We start from the raw sequence: 21771 nt of genomic DNA, 5'->3' as shown, positions 1-21771 counted from the left end.
AGGTGCTTCCAGGTAAGCGGGCGGCAGAGCCCATAGACAGACTGGGGAACTGAAAGGAAGACAGACTGTCGGGCTGGAGAGTAGTCAGGCTGGCGGACAGGACTGGTAGTCAGGCTAGCAGCGGGACCTTATGGCTGAAGCAGAGGTAAGAACACTGTGCAACAACTATTGCTCAGGCACCTCCATTTTTATATATGGGAGGACCTCTGGCTATTGGCCGAGGACTCTTCAGGACGGCGCGCGTGGCCCCTTTAAGAGAGAGGGAGCGTGCGCCCTAAGCACAGTGCCCGGGAAGCTGCGCGCGCCAGCAGCAGCAGGAAGAGGAGAGCTGGAGGACGTTGGGCGGGGAGCACGGGGAGCGAGGAGGTGAGAGGGACGGCGTCTCTGCCTGGCAGGGGGCAGAGACGCTGATGCTACAATCACTATAGTAATGCCAAATACATGGAGGCTAAATGTCGTTTTGGCGCACTGCAAGGCTCAGTAGCGGAGGGGAGATTTGATTTTGGCAGAGCGGATATTGCTGGATCGGTTTATTGATGAGTAGAAGCTTTTATTGGTATAATTTTCACCTACATAACCTTTTTTGATGGCTTCTTATTCCATATTTTGGAGGCTGAATGAACAAACAGTTGAACACTATGCTCCACTGGTTATCAATAACGTCCCATTTCTACAGACATTTTAAGTAGAAATGTTCAAAAATATAAATTCAAGGATATTTTATTCAAAATTAATAATTGTTTTTTTCTTGGCAGATGACTATACCAGGAGATCAGAGGGACAGGAGATTTTTAAATCGGATGATCTTGAGATCCAACAGGATACCATTGAAGTGAATATCATTACTCCAGATATGCCATCATCCCTTCACAGCAAAGATTTGTCATCTGATCCTTTGAAACAGGTTCTGTCTTCTGATTCATTACTGACTACTAAGGAAAATCATAGTCACAAAATAAGCATTAAAAAACGAACTGCTCATAAAGGAAAGAAGTCATTTTCACTTTCAGAAAATGGAAATAGTTTTACCCTCGAAAAGTCTATTCTTAAACATCAAAAAATTCACACAGTGGACAATAGATTTTTTTGTTCCAAATGTGGGAGATGTTTTAACCAGAAATCAGATTTTGTGAAGCACCAGAAAACCCACACGGGGGAGAAGCCTTTTTCATGTTCAGAATGTGGGAAATGTTTTAATCATAAAATGATTCTTGATAACCACAAGAGAACTCACACAGGGGAGAAACCTTTTTCATGTTTAGAATGTGGGAAATGTTTTAGCCAGAAAGCACATCTTAATAGCCACCAGAGAAGCCACACAGGGTTGAAGCCCTTTTACTGTTCAGAATGTGGGAAATGTTTTAACCAGAAATCAGATTTGATTAAGCACCAGAGAACTCACACAGGGGAGAAGCCTTTTTCATGTTCAGAATGTGGGAAATGTTTTAACCAGAAAGTGCATCTTAATAGCCACCAGAGAACCCACACAGGGTTGAAGCCCTTTTACTGTTCAGAATGTGGGAAATGTTTTAACCAGAAATCAGATTTGATTAAGCACCAGAGAACTCACACAGGGGAGAAGCCTTTTTCATGTTCAGAATGTGGAAAATGTTTTAATCATAAAATGATTCTTGATAACCACAAGAGAACTCACACAGGGGAGAAACCTTTTTCATGTTCAGAATGTGGGAAATGTTTTAACCAGAAATCAGATTTGATTAATCACCAGAGAACTCACACAGGGGAGAAGCCTTTTTCATGTTCAGAATGTGGAAAATGTTTTAATCGTAAAATGATTCTCGATAAACACAAGAGAACCCACACAGGGGAGAAGCCCTTTTCATGTTCAGAATGTGGGAAATGTTTTAACCAGAAATCAGATTTGATTAATCACCAGAGAACTCACACAGGGGAGAAGCCTTTTTCATGTTCAGAATGTGGAAAATGTTTTAATCGTAAAATGATTCTTGATAACCACAAGAGAACCCACACAGGGGAGAAGCCTTTTTCATGTTCAGAATGTGGAAAATGTTTTAATTGTAAAATGATTCTTGATAACTACAAGGGAACTCACACAGGGGAAAAGCCTTTTTCATGTTCAGAATGTGGGAAATGTTTTAACCAGAAAGCGCATCTTAATAACCACCAGAGAACCCACACAGGGGAGAAGCCTTTTTCATGTTCAGAATGTGGGAAATGTTTTAATTGTAAAGTGATTCTTGATAACCACCAGAGAACCCACACAGGAGAGAAGCCCTTTTCATGTTCAGAATGTGGGAAATGTTTTAACCAGAAATCAGCTTTGGTTAAGCACCAGAGAACTCACACAGGGGAAAAGCCTTTTTCATGTTCAGAATGTGGGAAATGTTTTAACCAGAAAGCGCATCTTAATAACCACCAGAGAACCCACACAGGGGAGAAGCCTTTTTCCTATTCTTTTTTTTTTTAATCCAAGACATTTTTATTGAGATTTTTTCATTAGTTTTTTTGTTACAAAACAAGAAACCAGTACATACAATAATAAAATAACATACCATAGGGATGACATACATGCATCTCTCCTATATATCCTTTCAGCTTGCCCATTACCGTCTGATAACTTGCAGTCACTATATCTTACAATTAACATTCCACATTCTTGAAATCTCTTATATAACCATAATATTGTAATAAACATTATAATCCTATACACATATAGGTGTGCTATATTACCCATACCACATGTTAAGGAATTCCAATATACATTTCAATGAAACATTAGACCTCGCCAGTACTTCTCCCATAAGTCATTGTCTCTCCAACAATAACCCCCTTGATGGCATTCCAGGTGTATCCAACCATGAGCCCCATATTTTCTCTAATTTATTCATTCAGTTTTGTTTTTTATATACCCCTTTTTCTAATCTGATAATATTATTTATCCTATTTTTGCCTTCACTAATTTCTGGAGGTGAGGGGTTAATCCATTTGGATGCAATATGTTTCCTAGCTTGAAATAAAATATGTGAAATCCCTATTGAAATTGGGTGAAATTCCATATCATCCTCTAATATACCTAATAGGCATTTTTTGGGGTCTGGTTGAATATCTATTTTATATACCCTCTTTATAATAGACAGAACTCCTTTCCAGTATTTACCTATCTCCCGGCATTCCCATAGCGTATGTAATAGGCCCGCAGCATCCATGTTACATCTTGGACATTCAGCAGCAGTCCGGTATCCTATGTTACATAGGAATCTAGGTGTATTATATTTCCTATGTATTAATATGATCTGGGAGAATCTCTGCCCCTCATGTAAAGATAATTGGGGAACCAGTTCTAATACCTCTCCCCATTGATCCTCAGAAATTGGACCTATATCTCCATCCATTTTTGTCTAGCTGGAGAAGGAAATATTTTTAAATAATTATCAAGAAGGACTCCGTAAATATCAGAAATACGACCCTTAGTATTTCCCTTCTCTAATACCAACTTAACAAAAGTATTATTTTCTACCCAAAAGGGCGTCCATCTTGATTGTGCATTAAATGAATGCCGAAACTGTAGATATTTATACAATTGTTTGTCACCCAAATCCCCCCTTTAATTGATCAAAGGACTTAAGTTTCCCTTCAGACAATGTTTTATATTGTACACTGCTCAAAAAATAAAGGGAACACTCAAATAACAAATCCTAGATCTGAATGAATGAAATATTCTCATTGAATACTTTGTTCTGTACAAAGTTGAATGTGCTGACAACAAAATCACACAAAAATCATCAATGGAAATCAAATTTATTAACCAATGGAGGCCTGGATTTGGAGTCATCCCCAAAATTAAAGTGGAAAAACACACTACAGGCTGATCGAACTTTGATGTAATGTCCTTAAAACAAGTCAAAATGAGGCTCAGTATTGTATGTGGCCTCCACGTGCCTGTATGACCTCCCTACAACGCCTGGGCATGCTCCTGATGAGGTTGCGGATGGTCTCCTGTGGGATCTCCTCCCAGACCTGGACTAAAGCATCCACCAACTCCTGGACAGTCTGTGGTGCAACGTGATGTTGGTTGATGGAGCGAGACATGATGTACCAGATGTGCTCAATCGGATTCAGGTCTGGGGAACGGGCGGGCCAGTCCATAGCTTCAATGCCTTCATCTTGCAGGAACTGCTGACACACTCCAGCCACATGAGGTCTGGCATTGTCCTGCATTAGGAGGAACCCAGGGCCAACCGCACCAGCATATGGTCTCACAAGGGGTCTGAGGATCTCATCTCGGTACCTAATGGCAGTTAGGCTACCTCTGGCGAGCACATGGAGGACTGTGCAGCCCTCCAAAGAAATACCACCCCACACCATTACTGACCCACTGCCAAACTGGTCATGCTGAAGGATGTTGCAGGCAGCAGATCACTCTCCACGGCATCTCCAGACTCTGTCACGTCTGTCACATGTGCTCAGTGTGAACCTGCTTTCATCTGTGAAGAGCACAGGGTGCCAGTGGCAACTTTGCCAAGCATCCTGCACGGTGTTGGGCTGTGAGCACAAGGCCCATCTGTGGACGTCGGTCATACTACCCTCATGGAGTCGGTTTATAACCATTTGTGCAGACACATGCACATTTGTGGCCTGCTGGAGGTCATTTTGCAGGGCTCTTGCAGTGCTCCTTCTGTTCCTCCTTGCACAAAGGCGGAGGTAGCAGTCTTGCTGCTGGGTTGTTGCCCTCCTACGGCCCCCTCCACGTCTCCTGGTGTACTGGCCTGTCTCCTGGTAGCGCCTCCAGCCTCTGGACACTACGCTGACAGACACAGCAAACCTTCTTGCCACAGCTCGCATTGATGTGCCATCCTGGATGAGCTACACTACCTGAGCAACTTCTGTGGGTTGTAGAGTCCGTCTCATGCTACCACGAGTGTGGAAGCACAACCAACATTCAAAAGTGACCAAAATATCAGCCAGAAAGCATTGGTACTGAGATGTGGTCTGTGGTCCCCACCTGCAGAGCCACTACTTTATTGAGGGTGTCTTGATAATTGCCAATAATTTCCATCTATTGTCTATTCCATTTGCACAACAGCATGTGAAATTGATTGTCAATCAGTGTTGCTTCGTAAGTGGACAGTTTGATTTCACAGAAGTTTGATTTACTTGGAGTTATATTCTATTGTTTAAGTGTGCCCTTTATTGTTTTGAGCAGTGTATATATTCCTTTATCCACCCAACTTCGAAATCCCTCTAATTTATAGATCTCTGCATATTTATTATTAAACCATATAGGTGTATATTCATTGCAGTCTCCTATTTCCATTATATCTTTACCCCTATCCCAGACCTTGTAGAGTAGAGCAAGTGTAGGGTATATTGATTTCTTGTGTGCGAGGTCATTCAGTTATACTATATGAATATGAATATTCCACGGTGTCCTGATGTAATTAACCCCTTAATACTATTTGGGTTTGCAGCGCTTTGCCACCCACCCAAATGTTGCAGTATAATATATTGGTGCATTAGGAATCGGCAATCCACCAGATTCCTTGTCACTTTGTAGATATTCACATTTTATCCTAGCCGATTTCTTTTTCCATATAAGAGAACGAAACTTGCTATGAATTTTCTGAAAATGGGAATTATGGATCCAAATAGGGGCATTATGCAGAATGTATAAGAGCTGGGGCATCAATATCATTTTTAATAAGTTCCCTCTTCCTACAGCTGATAATGGTAATCTCCACCACGCATCGATTTTCTTTTTATACTTTTCCAGAAGAAGATATAGAATCAGTACAATGTAATCCGGAGATCTTATCATTATACTTATACTCGGTATTACAATTTCTCAACCGTTTGTATTCGTGTAGGTTCTAATATGCTGGAATCAGGGATATCATCAAATGGTAGAATAACCGACTTATCCCAATTAATGGACTGGCCTGACCATTCACCAAACTCTCCAATAATATTCAGACTAGGATCAATAGACTTCTGGATATCACCTACAGTAGAAACCAGAAGTTTCCATACACTATATAAAAAGACACATCTGCATGTTTTTCTCAATATCTGACATGAAATCAGAATAAACCTTTCCCGCTTTAGGTCAATTAGGATTACCATCATTTATAATATTTGCCAAATGCCAGAATAATGAGAGAGAGAGAATGTTTTAAGGAATTTTTATAACTTACTGCAAAGTCAAAAGTTTACATACATTTCATTAGTATTTGGTGCCATTGCCCTTAAACTGAATGACTTGGGTCAAACATTTGGGTTATCCTTCCACAAGCTTCTCACACTAGTTGGTCAGAATTTGGGCCGATTCCTCCTGACAAAACTGGTGTAACTGATCCAGGTTTATAGGTCGCCTTACTTGCACCTGCCTTTTCAGCTCTGCCCATAAATCTTCAATAGGATTGAGATCAGGGCTTTGTGATGGCCACTCCAAAACATTGACTTTGTTATCCTTAAGCCACCTTGTTACCATTTTGGCAGTATGCTTTCGGTCATTGTCCATTTGGAAGACCCATTTCCGCCCAAGCTTTAACTTCCTGGCTGATGTTTCAGATGTTGCTTCAGTATTGCCACATAATGTTCTTTTCTCATAATACCAGCTATTTTGTGAAGTGCACCAGTCCCTCCTTCAGCAAAACAAACCCACAACATGATGCTGACACCCTCGTGTTTCACAGTTGGGATGGTGTCCTTAGGCATCCAAGCTTCTTCCTTTTTCTTCCAAACGCAACAATGGTCATTATGCCCAAAAAGCTCAATTTTAGTTTCATCAGACCACAGGACATGTCCCCAAAAATTAAGGTCTGTGTTCCTGTGTGCATTTGCAAACATTAATCTGCCTTCTTTATGTTTCTTTTGGAGTAATGGCTTCTTCCTGGCAGAGTGGCCTTTCAGCCCATGTTGATACAGTACACGTTTCATGGTGGATATTGACACAATTTTACCAGCTTCCACCATCATCCGCTGCTGTTATACAGGTGTGACACATGAAGGGATTGCCTAACAAACAGGCAATCCCTGCATATGTCACAGCTGTGTAACAGCCGCGACACATGCAGACGCGGTTGCTTCAACTGAAATGCCGAGCACGCCAAAACTATTCGGCGAGTACCCGAGCGTGCTCGTTTAAAGGGTTAAACAAGCATGCTCACTCATCACTAATGTCAGATATTGAGAAAAGTATGCATATGTGTCTTTTTATATAGTGTATACTTCTGGTTTCAACTGTATATATATCAGTAAATCGTCAGCATAGAGTGAAACTCATTCATCTAAGATACCATATTTAAAGCCTACAATATCCGGACTAGCAATCAACATACAGGCCACAAGTTCAATGGCCATCGCGAGAAGGAGGGGACAGGGGGCATCCCTGCCGTGTGCCCCTCCCCAACGTGATTGTAGCAGATAAGAGACCGTTAGTCCAGAGTATAAAACCTGTATGTATGATAGGAATTTGGGACCCACCCCAAACCTTTTCAGAACCTCCCACAGGTATATCCATTCAACGCCATCGAATGCTTTAGCCGCATAGAGAGAGAAAGAATAGCTTTATGTCCTATTATTACATCTGATTTCTGAATATTCAAAAAAAAAGCCTTAGAATAAATTCATTGCTGTGGACCAGTTTTGCACATAGCCTGATTGATCCTGATGAATAATCTCTGTAATAATGTGAAATAATCTATTTGCCAGGCCTTTGCAATAATTTTAGTGTCTACAGATAGAAGAGAAATGGGTCGATATGACAGCGGGTCTTTCCCTGGTTTCAAAAGGATAACTACAATTGCCTCATTCGTAGATTTTGGTGTGTGACCCGATTCTAATGCTTCATTAAAAGTATCTAATAGTTTAGGGATTAGGAGATCCTTGTATTTTTTAAAAAACTCACATGACAGTCCATCAGAGCCGGTGCCTTTTCAAAGGCAAGGGACTGTAATGCATCCTCAAGTTCAGACATTGTCAGTGGGTTTCCTAGGAGCTACTTTCCTCTTTAAACTTAGGTAATTTTATATTTTCAAGAAACAATCCAAGTTCGTCCTCTTTTCCTCTATATCTTGATTCATAAATACTAGAATAGTAAGTATGAAAGGCATTTAGCACATTGTTTCCTGTTGTGGTGTCTCCATTTTCCGTGACATAAGATTGACCCTCCTGTGATTTATCTACGGTAGAAAGAAGATGCCCCACACTTTCCCCCTGCTCAAAATATTTTTGCTTTGTAAAGAACTGCTTGTTTTCTTCCTTAGAGATAAGATGATCATGAAATAATCTCTGAGCTGCTTCCAGCTCTCGGCCATTACCAGCTGATGGGTTTAGGATGCCTCAGCCTGTTGTACCCCGTTTTGGAAATCTTGTGTGAATTCTTTAGTTTTAGCTTTATATCTAATAATATCTCTTATAAGTGTTCCTCTACCATAGGCCTTCATGGCATCCCATAGTATTATTATTATTTTTTAAACATATTTTATTAGTATTTTTGTAAAGATAAATCAAAACACATCCAAACACAAGAAAAAAATCAATCCAGATGGGTCTTGCTGTTGATTCTTGAGCTTTCAGCCATACGTTGTGACATAGACCAATCCTTCCTTTCTAATTTGTTCTTATTCTCCTCCTCCTTCCTTTCCCTGATCTACGTGCTATTTATTATTAATCTTTCTGTAACCATTTCACACCTTTATGCAAGTTGGTTTCTCATTATGTTGTAATATCTATTACTTTTCCCAATAGATTCTTATGTATCAAACAATATTTGCAGAATCATCTGTTGGGTCTTGTAGGAGTTTTCCTAGGGACCCTCTCAATCTCTCTGTATGATACCAAAGTGAGCATACAATATATGTAATTTCATCTTGATTACAGTGTTTTCCAATAAACGTTTTTCCATTTAACAAAGTATTTGCTCGTGAGTTTATTTTTTTTCTGCTTTTATTCTTTCTAGATATAATAGATTTTTAATTGTGAGATGAAATCCTGTAAAGTCGGTATTGAAGGTTCCAACCAGCAGCCTAGTAACATACGCTTTGCCAATAGAACCAAAACATAGAATAATGGGGGATCTTAAACGAAGACCTTCCTTCTTTCATTTTATCTCTAGACCAGTAGTGAAACAATTTCATCATAAGAGGGAGTTGTGTTTTAAAGTTCCAAATTTCTTTAACCCCTTAAGGACCTTGGGATTTTCCGTTTTTGCATTTTCATTTTTTGCTCCCCTTGTTCCCAGAGGTATAGCTTTTTTATTTTTTGGTCAATATTAGTGTTGAGCGAGTATGTTCTATTAACCTTTTCAGCGAGTATGCTCGGGCCGAGCTCCGAGTATTTACAGCTGCTCGGTGATGTGTTTGAATCGCTCCCGTGTGCATGAATTGCAACTGTTTGACAGTTTTACTACATGTGAGGAATGTCTATTTCTTACACATTCCTCACATGTAATAAAGCTGTCAAACAGTTGCAAATCATGCACACGGGAGCGATTCAAGCATATCACCGAGCAGCTGTAAATACTCGGAGCTCGGCCCGAGAATACTCGCTCAACACTAGTCAATATGGCCGTGTGAGGGCTTATTTTTTGCAGGACAAGTTGTACTTTTGAACAACATCACTGGTTTTATCATATTGTGTCCTGGGAACTGGGAAAAAAATTCCAAATGTGGTGAAATTGCAAAAATGCAAATCTACAGTTTTTTTTTTACCACGTTCACTGAATGCTAAAACTGACCTGCCATTATTATTCTCAAGGTTATTACGAATTCGTAGACATGTATAGGTTTTTTTTTATTCAAGTGGTGAAAAAAAAAGGCCTTTTACGAGACCTGGAGCGTCTCCATTTTTCATGATCTGGGGTCGGATGAGGGCTTATTTTTTGCGCGCCGGGCTGACATTTTTCTTGATACTATTTTGGGGTAGATCCTATATTTTAATCGCACATTATTGCATTTTATTGCAATGTTGCGATGACCAAAAAAACGTAATTCTGGCATTTAGAATTCTTTTCTCGTTACGTCGTTTACCAGTCGGATTAATTCTTTTTTTATGTTGATAGATCTGGCGATTCTGAATGCGGCGATACCAAATATCTGTATGTGGGTTTTTTTTTAATTATTTTATTTTGAATGGGGCGAAAGGGGGGTGATTTAAACTTTTATATTTGTTTTATTTTTTTATATTTTTAGAAACATTTTTTTTTACACTTTTTTGCTTTCTTCAATAGTCTCCATGGGAGATTCGAAGCAGCAGTTGTCCGATTGCCTCTGCTGCATAAAGGTGGTGAGCAGATCGCCTGTATGCAGCAGAAATGCTCACTTGTTATGAGCGCAGACCACTGGGCGGCGCTCATAGCAATAAGGACATGACAACCACAGGAGTCTGCTGTAGACCCTGGGTTGTCATGCCAACCCATCGGTGACCCGAAATCATGTGACGGGGTCACCAATGGGTGGGGCTGATGCTGTACTTCCAGCGCGGCAATGTTAAATGCCGCTGTCAGAGATTGACAGTGGCATTTAACTGGTTAACAGCCGCAGGTGGATCGCGATTCCCCCCTTGGCTGTTGCGGACATGTGTCAGCTGTATAAATCAGCTGACATGTGCCCGGTTCAGTGTGGGCTCAGCGCCGGAGCCCACGCTGAACTGGGGGTGATGACCTGGGGTGTACCAGGTCATAAAGGGGTTAATGCAATCTAGAATAGCCCCCCAGAAGATACGTAGTCTTGGACACAGCCAAAGCCCATGTGATAAGTCCGTAGAATTCTATCAGGTTTAAGGGGCGTTTTGGGGTGATCAAAGGCGGATCTTGCTTTATGAATGATCTTAAATTGGGTTTCCCTCCACATCTCATTAGTTATTACATTACAGGTTTTTCCCCAACCTTCTCTTATCTTAACTCTAATGTCTTGATCATTAAATTGTTTCTCCCAGTGTTGAAAAAAAATTCAGTATTTACTGCCTAAATCACATCCCTCATTGCTGAAAGATAGATGATGACGTCCTCATGGCCCTCACTAAGCAATCAAAGTTATTAGTAGTAATTTCTAGGGAGGTGTCTTTCAGGTCTCATGATAGCGCGTCTAATTTGTTCCAATTGTAATGTCTGATTAGGGCTTTGATGAAATATCTCAATCAACTCATCCATCTTGATTTTTGATGTTGAGCCCTCAAAAATTCTATCAGATCCTCTTTTAAAGAATTACCCACCAATATTAGCCAATATGGATTCAATTGTCACGGGCATTTCATTACCCCCTCTATTCCTCTGTTCTCAAGTGCACACATATCGGAGAATGGTCTGAGATTCTCCTGGCTAAATATTTCACTTCGTGAATTAACGGATTCAGAGATTCTGTTCCAATTGCCAAGTCAGTCTTTGACAAGGAATGGTGACATTGAGTAGCATGAATATTGTCTAATTGAGGGATTTCTCTGTCTCCAAATATCCACATACCAAATTTCTGAAAATAATCTAGCCATCCCCGTAGAGGAGGCCGAGTCAGGTATGTTACCCGTATGCAGCCTATCCCAATGCGGGTGGAAATAATTATTGAAATCTCCCACCAACAAAACTGGAGTCGTAGGAGATTCCAATGTAAAGTATAATACGTTTTTTTAATAATTGTATCCTTATATGGAGGGGGTTTATATAACGCTACCAAAATTATTTTAATTCTGTATATAGACTAATGTACCAATATACCGTCCTTCAGTATCCATGACAGTTTTAAGGCATTTAAATGGGATTGATTTATAAATCAAAACAGATACCCCTCCTTCATGAGAAGAAAATGCTGAATGAAAAGCATGGCCTATCCACGACCTATTAATGATTTGTTTTATTTCATGGGTCAAGTGTGTTTCCAACAGACAATAGCTGGTTGGTATTGATGTAACCAGTATATACCGCACACCTCTTAGTTGGTTCTCCCATGCCCCACACATTCCACGCTATAATATTTACATGCTTAGCCATATGTGCACAGGGAAACAGAATAACCAGTTGAGCTGTTCCTCCACCCTCCCTTCTTTTTTGCATGTACCCCTTTTTAACACATGACATAAATAACTTCTAACATTGCTATACAACCAATCAAACATCACAGACATTTCTCCCCGGAGAGTAGATTGGGAGCCTTTATAAGTCCAAAGCCTGACCTAAAAAGAAAAGCTCTTCTTCAAAACCTTTTCAGAGATTCCCGCTGTCCATATCAAATGGCATCAAGATTCAAAAGCCACCAAAGCAAAAGTGTTGATGATTATGGAGGTTCGGATTTATCCACTTTAAATTTAGCTTCGCTGATGTCCAGCCATTGTGTAGTTTCCCAGGCAGATTCATGGATGAGCCCCTTTCCTGAGACTACACTCCTCAGGTGTGCCGGATACATCACAGAATATGGAAGTAGTAAGTCTCGCAACCTTTTCTTTACAGATGTAAATTGTGCTCTGCGTTTCTGCACTTCAGCAGAGAAGTCAGGAAAGATGGCCACCTTGGTCTTGGATGTTAGGACAGCCACATGATCAGGGGTGGATTAAGAGGAGCAAGGGCCCCGGGCAGTTTAGAAGGCGCGGGCCCCCCCCCCACACCTGATTTATCACGTGACATGTCACATGATCCCCTGTGATAGATCATGTGATAGTTCACGGGAAATTAATTTGGCATAATATTAATTGTGCTGCCTCATCTGAGAGCAGCACAATATTGGGGCAGATACCCTGATTCCAGCGATGTGTCACTTTTTCAGCTGCTTTTTGTCATTTTGAGAAAATCACCGTTTTATCTGCTGCAGATCTAGCAGCTCTCTGAATGCTGCGCTCTGTATAGCCCCACCCACACCACTGATTGGCAGCTTTCTGCCCATGCTCAGTGTACACAGAAATCTACTGATCAGTGATGGGGGTGGGGTCCTACAGAACTTACTAGTCATCTAGTGATAATTACCTTCTGACAAATCAATTATTTTATCAAAACAACACTAAGCAGCCCAGTAAGTGACACATTACTGGAATCAGTGCCTCTAACCCTACATTATGCTGCTCTCAGATTAGGTGGCAAAAACCTGATGACAGATTCCCTTTAAAGGAGCTGTAAAGACAAAAAAGTTTGTATTAAAAAAATACAAGCCATTTGTTAAATTAACTTTTTTTCATTGTTAATTCACATTAGACTGTATCTTCAACACTTTTGTCAGTAGGTCTTATTACAGACTCTGAATAGGGCAGCTCTCTCCCTCTCCCTCAGCAGAAAGTCACAGCATGGTTAAAAAACAGGATCTTTTATGATTTTCTCATAATAAATAAAAAAGGACATGCAAGTCCTCCAAACTATTTTCCGTTTCTCTATAGGGGAGGTCCTAAATCTTTCTTGTTCTTTAGTTGATCACATGTCAAAAAGGCAAAGCATTTACTATGAACTCACCTAAAAAAATATACACTTGGAGAGTAATATCATCATCTGCATGTAAATATTCCTTGACTCTAAGGGCTCGCTCACACTGTCGTATAACACGGCCGAATGCTATGTGATGTTTTATCGGATAGGACTCGGCCCTATGTTATACTATGGGACAGTGCAGATCTGCGATTATTGGCATGAGAAAATAATCTCATTCGATATTCGGACCATGTGCACCCATAAAAGTCTATGGGTGCACGTAAAACATTGGACTGCACTCGGATGTCATCCAAATGCAGTCCGATGAACACTCACAGAGACTATGGAGAAGATGGAGAAATTAAGTTCTCCATCTTCTCCATATCTGTGCTGCAAGAGAATTGGATCACACTCAGTTGAAGCTCTGACAGAGTTTGAGCCGAGTGTCATTAGCATAATTGGCCCTATTCTCTTGCATGAGAGAATATATGGCTTAGTGAGTGGACCCTAAAACTGAATAGTAGTGACGGACAGGCACCTCACAAGCGGGATCCATGTAGCTCTCAGATGTCATGTAGGTAGGGCTTCATTCCATGGGGTAGGGCTTAATTTCAAGGTATATAAAAAAATGGACTTCAAATAAAAATTAAATGAACACAAAAAGCACTAATTGAATTATTTTTTTCGTATTTATGTTTGCAGCCCCTTTAAAAACCCTTTGAGGACCAAGGCTCATATATGTCCCATAGTTTTAAACTGGAAAAAAATTTGATTGAATAAAATTTAAGGTCCTCAAAGGTTTAAGTAGGTCATAAATTCATATGAATACTTGCTCATACAATTGCACATGCCAAAAGATGAAGAAGAACAGAATCAAAAATATGACATTAAGTGGAGCACTTACAGGTATTCAAGGTGAAAGAGACCAGCAAAGGCATCGTCTCGAATGACAGTAAATGAGTTAGAATTCAGCAAGCTGAAAATGAAGACAGCAGGTTAGAAGCGAACCAGACTTTATGGTGCTCAGAATTAGTCAAGCAGAATTTATTGACTGCTCTTGCAAAGCACTGAGACTCCCGCTGTGTATAGATGGTGCCGTGCGGCCTCCCGCTGTGTATAGATGGCGCCGTGTGGCCTCCCGCTGTGTATAGATGGCACCGTATAGATGGCTATGTGCAGCCTCCTGCTGAGTATACGTGTATAGATGGCTACGTGCGGCCTCCTGCTGAGTATAGATGCCGCACGGCGTTCCCCCCCAGAGACAGCAGGAGGCCGCACAGCGCCATCTATACTCAGCGGGAGGCCGCACGTAGCCATCTATACACAGCAGGAGGCCGCACGGCGACATCTATACTCAGCGGGGGGCCGCACGTAGCCATCTATACACAGCGGGGGGCGCACGTAGCCATCTATACACAGCGGGGGGCCGCATGGCACCATCTATACACAGCGGGGGGCCGCACGTAGCCATCTATACACAGCGGGGGGGCGCACGTAGCCATCTATACACAGCGGGGGGCCGCACGGCGCCCCCCCAGAAACATCAGGAGGCCGCACGGCGCCAACTATACTCAGCAGGAGGCCGCATGCAGTCATGCACACACACAAACATATACAGACACGCAGAAACACATTTGAAACACAAAAATACATACAAACAGACATCACACAATGACATCTGCCCACACACGCACACAAACGCACACACATACACAGACAGACATCACACACACACACACCTGCCCACACACACACCTGCCCACACACACACCTGCCCACACACACACACCTGCCCACACACACATCTGTGTGTGTATGTATAGTGTGTGTGTGTGTGTATAATTTGTGTGTGTATTTTTTTTTAAGTTAAAAACAAATAAAATGCATGTGGCATCAATATCAAGACTCCAGATATAAGGGCCTATTGACACTGAATTTTGTAATGCATTCATCTCCTCTTTCCAGGCTTCTATCTAAATCCCTGAAAAATGGCATTCAGATGGGCCTTGACATAGCCATTGATTTGAACAAAGGCAAACCGAGGCTAAAGTCTGAATCTTTAGGCTCCATTTGCTCTGCTTTCAGATGTCTCATTTCAGACAGCACAATCCTGAATTTCAGGGATTCAGTTGTAAGCCTTGTGTAAAGACCTGAATGCAGCGCTGAATGTAGTGTGAATAGGTCCTTACATCCTACACCACCTCAGGGGGGATTGTTGTTATGGAGTATTGCCCCTGGGTGGCTGCAGTTATGACCACCACCAGGGCTCGCGGTCACCCACCCTAGCTTTGGTATTCTGGGGAGCTGGAATAATGAATATCTGAGAAGAGCCCTAGAGAAGCAAGAACATTGGACAACCAAGAGGTGGTGGCCTCAAGTCAGGTGTAGTGTTCAACAGGGCAAGACTTTCTAACCTGCCCACACACACACACACACACACACACACATCTGCCCACACAGACACACACACACACCTGCCCACACAGACACACACCTGCCCACACACACACACACACACACATCCACCCACACACACACCTGCCCACACACACACACCTGCCCACACACACACATATACACACACATACACCCACACACACACCTGCCCACACACACCTGCCCACACACACATCTGCCCACACACACACACACATCTGCCCACACACACACACACACACCTGCCCACACACACACACCTGCCCACACACACACACACCTGCCCACACACACACACATCTGCCCACACACACACACATCTGCCCACACACACACATCTGCCCACACACACATCTGCCCACACACACACATCTGCCCACACCCACACACACATCTGCCCACACACACATCTGCCCACACACACACATCTGCCCACACACACACATCTGCCCACACACACACACACACCTGCCCACACACACACACATCTGCCCACACACACACACATCTGCCCACACACACATCTGCCCACACCCACATCTGCCCACACCCACACCCACATCTGCCCACACACACACATCTGCCCACACACACACATCTGCCCACACACACACATCTGCCCACACACACATATTCCCACACACAAATCTGCCCACACACAAATCTGCCCACACACACACTCACCATCCCCCGGCTCCATTCCTCCTGCCTGCTCTCTCTCCTCTCCGGTGGTAAGTAGCAGTACAGGCCGGGCACGCACTGCGTGACGTCACAGCTAGGAGACACAGCCGCGCACAGGGCCGTGTCTCCTAGCAGTGACGCGGGCGGGCCAGCACAGGGAAGTTAACTGCTGCAGTGCTGGCCCGGCCGATGAAGAAGTAGCGGCGGCCGCTGCTGGGGGAGCGTCCGGGCCCCCCCCTCCCGCCACTGCTACCGGTATGTGCCGGGGCGGCCCGCACATATAATGAGGGCAATCCGGCATTAGACACCCCGCCCGGAGCCGCGGGCCCCCTGCAGGCTCGGGGCCCCGGGCGGTCGCCCGGATTGCCCTCATTATAATCCGCCTATGCACATTATTGTATCTCTGTATTACAGTACCTTCAATACAAAAGGCCTTGGCGGAGCTCCTGGTGGAGGGGGTCTGAAAGGCACCCTATGAGCACACTCTATTGCCAACATAGGAGACAGAACCTCTCTTCCAAACACATCCCTGAACCAGGTCTTCATAAATTCAACCAGGTTTTTTCCTTCAGCTCTTCTAGGACTCCTATAAGGAGTAGATTGTTTCTATGGAGTCTGTTCTCCAAGTCAGCCGATCCGTTTTATTAAGCAGGGTAATCAGATTTTGCTTGTGACGCGCCCCCTGGGCCAGTGCTGTAGGGATACCCGGAGCCGGATCTGGGTAGGGGATAGTAGTCCTTGTGGCGGTGACCCGGTCCGTGCCCAGGGTGTCAAACTAAGTGGCAGTCTATGGCAGTAGATGTTAACTTGATTGTCGACTACGCCACCCGTTGAGTGCGGCTTTGAAGCCGCCGCTGCAGAGCAGTCCACTGAGGCCGGTGGTATATGTGCAGCAGTGATGGTATAACCCCCAACGGGAGGGGTATGGCCTCAGGGCAGCAGGTGTAGATGATGGGGGTTGTGATGATGCAGAAAGAAGATTCTGAGTCAGGAGATGCAGTTCAGGGTTTTTACTTACTGGTGTTCTCTTGGTCACTCTGGCCTTGAGTGACCACCCGAGCCGTGCTGCGTCCACCAGGTCCTGGACTCGGCCAACCCCCAGGCAATTCCGGAGCGTGGTCCTGAGCTCCTTTCTGACTCTCCCTTCCTCTGGCCGTTCCCACCAGGGATCCACTTTTGGCCGGCTCCCTCGGGTCTCTTGGTGGTCAAGCCTCCTCTGGGCTCCCTGACCCTATACTCGGTGTGCCTTTCTAGTGGATTTGGTGAGGGTCGTGGCAGATCCTGACCACGACCTCCGGTTCCTGGCTAAGGTTCGTTTTGGGCTTCCGCCAGCTTAAGACCCGGTACCCTTGTCCGCCAACCCTTCACCCTTCTGTCCTTATTCTGGGATCTTGGGGTTCCTTCTTGTTTCCTCTCTGGGTCCTTCTCACTCCTCTCTCTCTCTGCAGGCTCTGCTCTGGAGCTGGGCCCAGCCGGAGCCACAGCTCCCTGTCAGCCCTCCTGGCTGAGCTCCTCTGCTCTGCTCCTCAGGCTAAACTCTCACGACTGACCCTGTCCTAAGATGGTGCCCACCTTATATACTCCCTCTATGTGTGAGCTCAGGTGACCAGCACCCAATGAGCTCCTATCTTTACCCAGACTACTCCCCCTATCTGCCCCTACACTACTGGGATGTTCCACCCCCCTCCCACTCCAGCCAGGGACAGACGCTGTAGTACCTGCACATATACTTGGTGGGAGTACCGTAGTTCTGTCCCCCGGAAATGGGATGTATGTAGTGCATGCAGCCTACTGAGCTCAGTTCCACACTCCATCCTTACCCGGGAGTGGAATACCACACCTCTGGAGTGAGGTGCAATACTCCTGTAGCAGCCGAGTCCTCAGGGTGCTACATTCCCCCTTGGTAAATCACAGCACGTCCTCGGGCTGTAAAAGAATAAAAACATCCACAAACATACAATTTTTTTTTTAAAAACATCATAAACATATAAAACATTATATATATCATCAGCATAAAACTTTTCATAGTAAGCATTCTTGTTCCTCCGGCCACGGTGCAACTTGTGACCGGGTAAAGTGCAACAGTCTCTTCAAGAAAAACAGTTTTCCCATAAAACCAGTAGGGGGCGCCTTAGAAAGCGCAACTATATACAAGGGGAGGTATGGCCGCTCTCAGTCCTCAGCCAGTGGGGAAAAGGGATGGCTGCTCACAGTCCTCAGCCTGTGGGGAGATGGGACACACTGGAACAGTTCACTGGTCCCAACGGGGACTATATTTTAACTAGCAGCAGTACTTATAACAGTTCTCATACCGTACTCTAATAACGGCGTCCTCCTGATGCTTCCTCCCTGTATTCTTCAGACCCGTCCGGGTCCTCTTGCTCCTCCTCACACCGCAACTCCTCTTCCGTCAGGCGATGTACATGAAGTGCATAGGGTCCTTTGGCACACTGGTGCCGGGTGAAGGTGACCTCATCACCCAGGTAAAGGTCCCGACCTCTGTGTCCCTCCGGTAGGTGGGACTCGACATCTCTTCTGGTCACAAAGACGTCGCCGGGGGTGTGATGATCTCGAATGAAGCCCCAACCGTGCTGCAACTGGAATTTAATTACAGTCCCGGTGGCACGGGGACCGTGGGCTGCACGGGGGTTCCTCCTGGTCCGGCTCTTCTGTTCTGCACTTTTTATTTGCAGCCGTTGCTCGCGGATCCGCCTCTCTCTTCTTTCTCGGTCAAAGGCTTCCAACTGCTGGGGGCAGCACTCTGCACGCTCCGCTGCAGCCGCCCGGGTTTCTTGAGTTAACCCGATGAGGTCTCCTCCTGCGGGGTCCCACTCAAACTGCGCCTCCTCTAACGAGAGCGGGGTCATCTTGACGGGCGCCGGAGCCGGGATCAGGGGCTCATCCAGAGGTCTTTCTTTCCGGAGTCAGGGATGGTGGAACTCCGGTGGCCACACAAAGGGCTGCCCATCCGGGCATGTGTGCTGGGCAAACAAGTCCTCACCCAGGTGCGGCACAGTGGAAGTTGAGGGCGCGGTGGTGGTAGCGGCGCCCAGGTTTACCAGGCCTTGCGACCAGGCTTGGGGCACCCTGAACGTAAAGGGCACCGTGAAGACGGCGGCGCCCGGGGTTACTTGACCTTGCGACCAGGCCGGTGACTCAGCAGAGGTAGAGGGCGCTGTTGGTACTGCGGCGCCCGGGGGTACTCGGCCTTGCGACCAGGCCGATGGCGCTTCCTGTTTGGTCGCACTCTGATTTGAGGCGCGTGACGTCACGGGGAGCGCGGCCGCGGCTTCTGTTTGAGGCCTAGTCGGGAGCGGTGACGGTGCAACGACGGGCACGGCAGGGGAAATTTCGGGCTCTGCGACGGGGAGCTGGGGCAGGCTCACGGCTTCTCGGCTCGGGGTAGTGACGTCCCCTTTACCTGCCTCCGTTTCTTTAGCTCCTTCCTCGGCGTCGTCTCCGGCCTTGATTCCTCCTGCGCCATCCTCAGAGGCGGTCTGACTCCTCGTCTCGGGTGGCGTGCTTCGCTGGCAGGTTCCAGCCTGCTGGGCCATCTCTCTGCTCCATGCGGCCAGTACGTCCCGCTGCACTCGGGCCATCCTCTGAGCCAAGCCCTCCAGTGCGGTCTGTGCATGCTCCCGATCTCTGGGGAGCTGCGCCAGGATCTCCACCAGGCCTTCTGGGGTTGTCGCTTGCAACAGGCTCCTGACCACTGGGTCGGTGCTGCCTGCCTCTCCCTCCATCTCCGGGTACGGCTCCTCCAGACTCCTCCAGGCTGCTCCCATCTTCTCTCTTTTGTTCTGTCTACGCCCCCATTGAGGGCGGTCCTGGGGCAACTTGGTGATTGACAGCTCCAGGGGCAGACCCCTCACGCTGATGGACATCTCTAACATCACAGTCTCTGCTGGTGGGGGCGGTTTCCGCTTTTGGCGCCATTCCTTGACCTGGCCCACGATGGGAGGTGGCCTCTTGCCACCCTCCGGCACGCCCATAATGGCGTCCGCTCTGCCAGGGCGGGAAATCTTCTGAAATGGCGGGAATCGTCTCCCAGTGGCGGGAAACTTCGTGGATGGCGGGAATCTTCACCGATGGCGGGAAGAAGGCTGAAGATGGCGCCGGATGGCGGGAATCTTCACCGATGGCGGGAAAACTTCACGGATGGTAAGTTTTAAAAGTCTCTTTTTCAGGCACGCAGTACCCGGTGGTTGCGGGCACGAAATCCTGCCGACTACGCCAAAAGTTGACGCGCCCCCTGGGCCAGTGCTGTAGGGATACCCGGAACCGGATCTGGGTAGGGGATAGTAGTCCTTGTGGCGGTTGACACGGTCCGTGCCCAGGGTGTCAAACTAAGTGGCAGTCTATGGCAGTAGATGTTAACTTGATTGTCGACTACGCCACCCGTTGAGTGCGGCTTTGAAGCCGCCGCTGCAGAGCAGTCCACTGAGGCCGGTGGTATATGTGCAGCAGTGATGGTATAACCCCCAACGGGAGGGGTATGGCCTCAGGGCAGCAGGTGTAGATGATGGGGGTTGTGATGATGCAGAAAGAAGATTCTGAGTCAGGAGATGCAGTTCAGGGTTTTTACTTACTGGTGTTCTCTTGGTCACTCTGGCCTTGAGTGACCACCCGAGCCATGCTGCGTCCACCAGGTCCTGGACTCGGCCAACCCCCAGGCAATTCCGGAGCGTGGTCCTGAGCTCCTTTCTGACTCTCCCTTCCTCTGGCCGTTCCCACCAGGGATCCACTTTTGGCCGGCTCCCTCGGGTCTCTTGGTGGTCAAGCCTCCTCTGGGCTCCCTGACCCTATACTCGGTGTGCCTTTCTAGTGGATTTGGTGAGGGTCGTGGCAGATCCTGACCACGACCTCCGGTTCCTGGCTAAGGTTCGTTTTGGGCCTCCGCCAGCTTGGGACCCGGTACCCTTGTCCGCCAACCCTTCACCCTTCTGTCCTTATTCTGGGATCTTGGGGTTCCTTCTTGTTTCCTCTCTGGGTCCTTCTCACTCCTCTCTCTCTCTGCAGGCTCTGCTCTGGAGCTGGGCCCAGCCGGAGCCACAGCTCCCTGTCAGCCCTCCTGGCTGAGCTCCTCTGCTCTGCTCCTCAGGCTAAACTCTCACGACTGACCCTGTCCTAAGATGGTGCCCACCTTATATACTCCCTCTATGTGTGAGCTCAGGTGACCAGCACCCAATGAGCTCCTATCTTTACCCAGACTACTCCCCCTATCTGCCCCTACACTACTGGGATGTTCCACCCCCCTCCCACTCCAGCCAGGGACAGACGCTGTAGTACCTGCA

General features: G+C 45.9%; 1 long non-coding RNA gene and 1 pseudogene across 1 annotated transcript in view; both read left to right on the top strand.

The window, feature by feature from the left end:
* Positions 1-2464, top strand: part of LOC141270589 (uncharacterized) — an 83497-nt pseudogene extending 81033 nt beyond the window's left edge.
* The window catches only part of LOC141270600 (uncharacterized), a 472756-nt gene that overhangs the window by 94912 nt on the left and 356073 nt on the right, over positions 1-21771 (top strand). The window lies entirely within an intron of this gene.

This window comes from Phyllobates terribilis, unplaced genomic scaffold (assembly GCF_046119375.1).
Source record: "Phyllobates terribilis strain yellow unplaced genomic scaffold, ASM4611937v1 Scaffold_5__5_contigs__length_657084704, whole genome shotgun sequence".
NCBI classification, from domain to species: Eukaryota; Metazoa; Chordata; class Amphibia; order Anura; family Dendrobatidae; genus Phyllobates; species Phyllobates terribilis.
The sequence above is the reverse complement of the archived record's forward strand: the minus strand, read 5'-3'. Positions and strand labels throughout refer to the sequence as shown.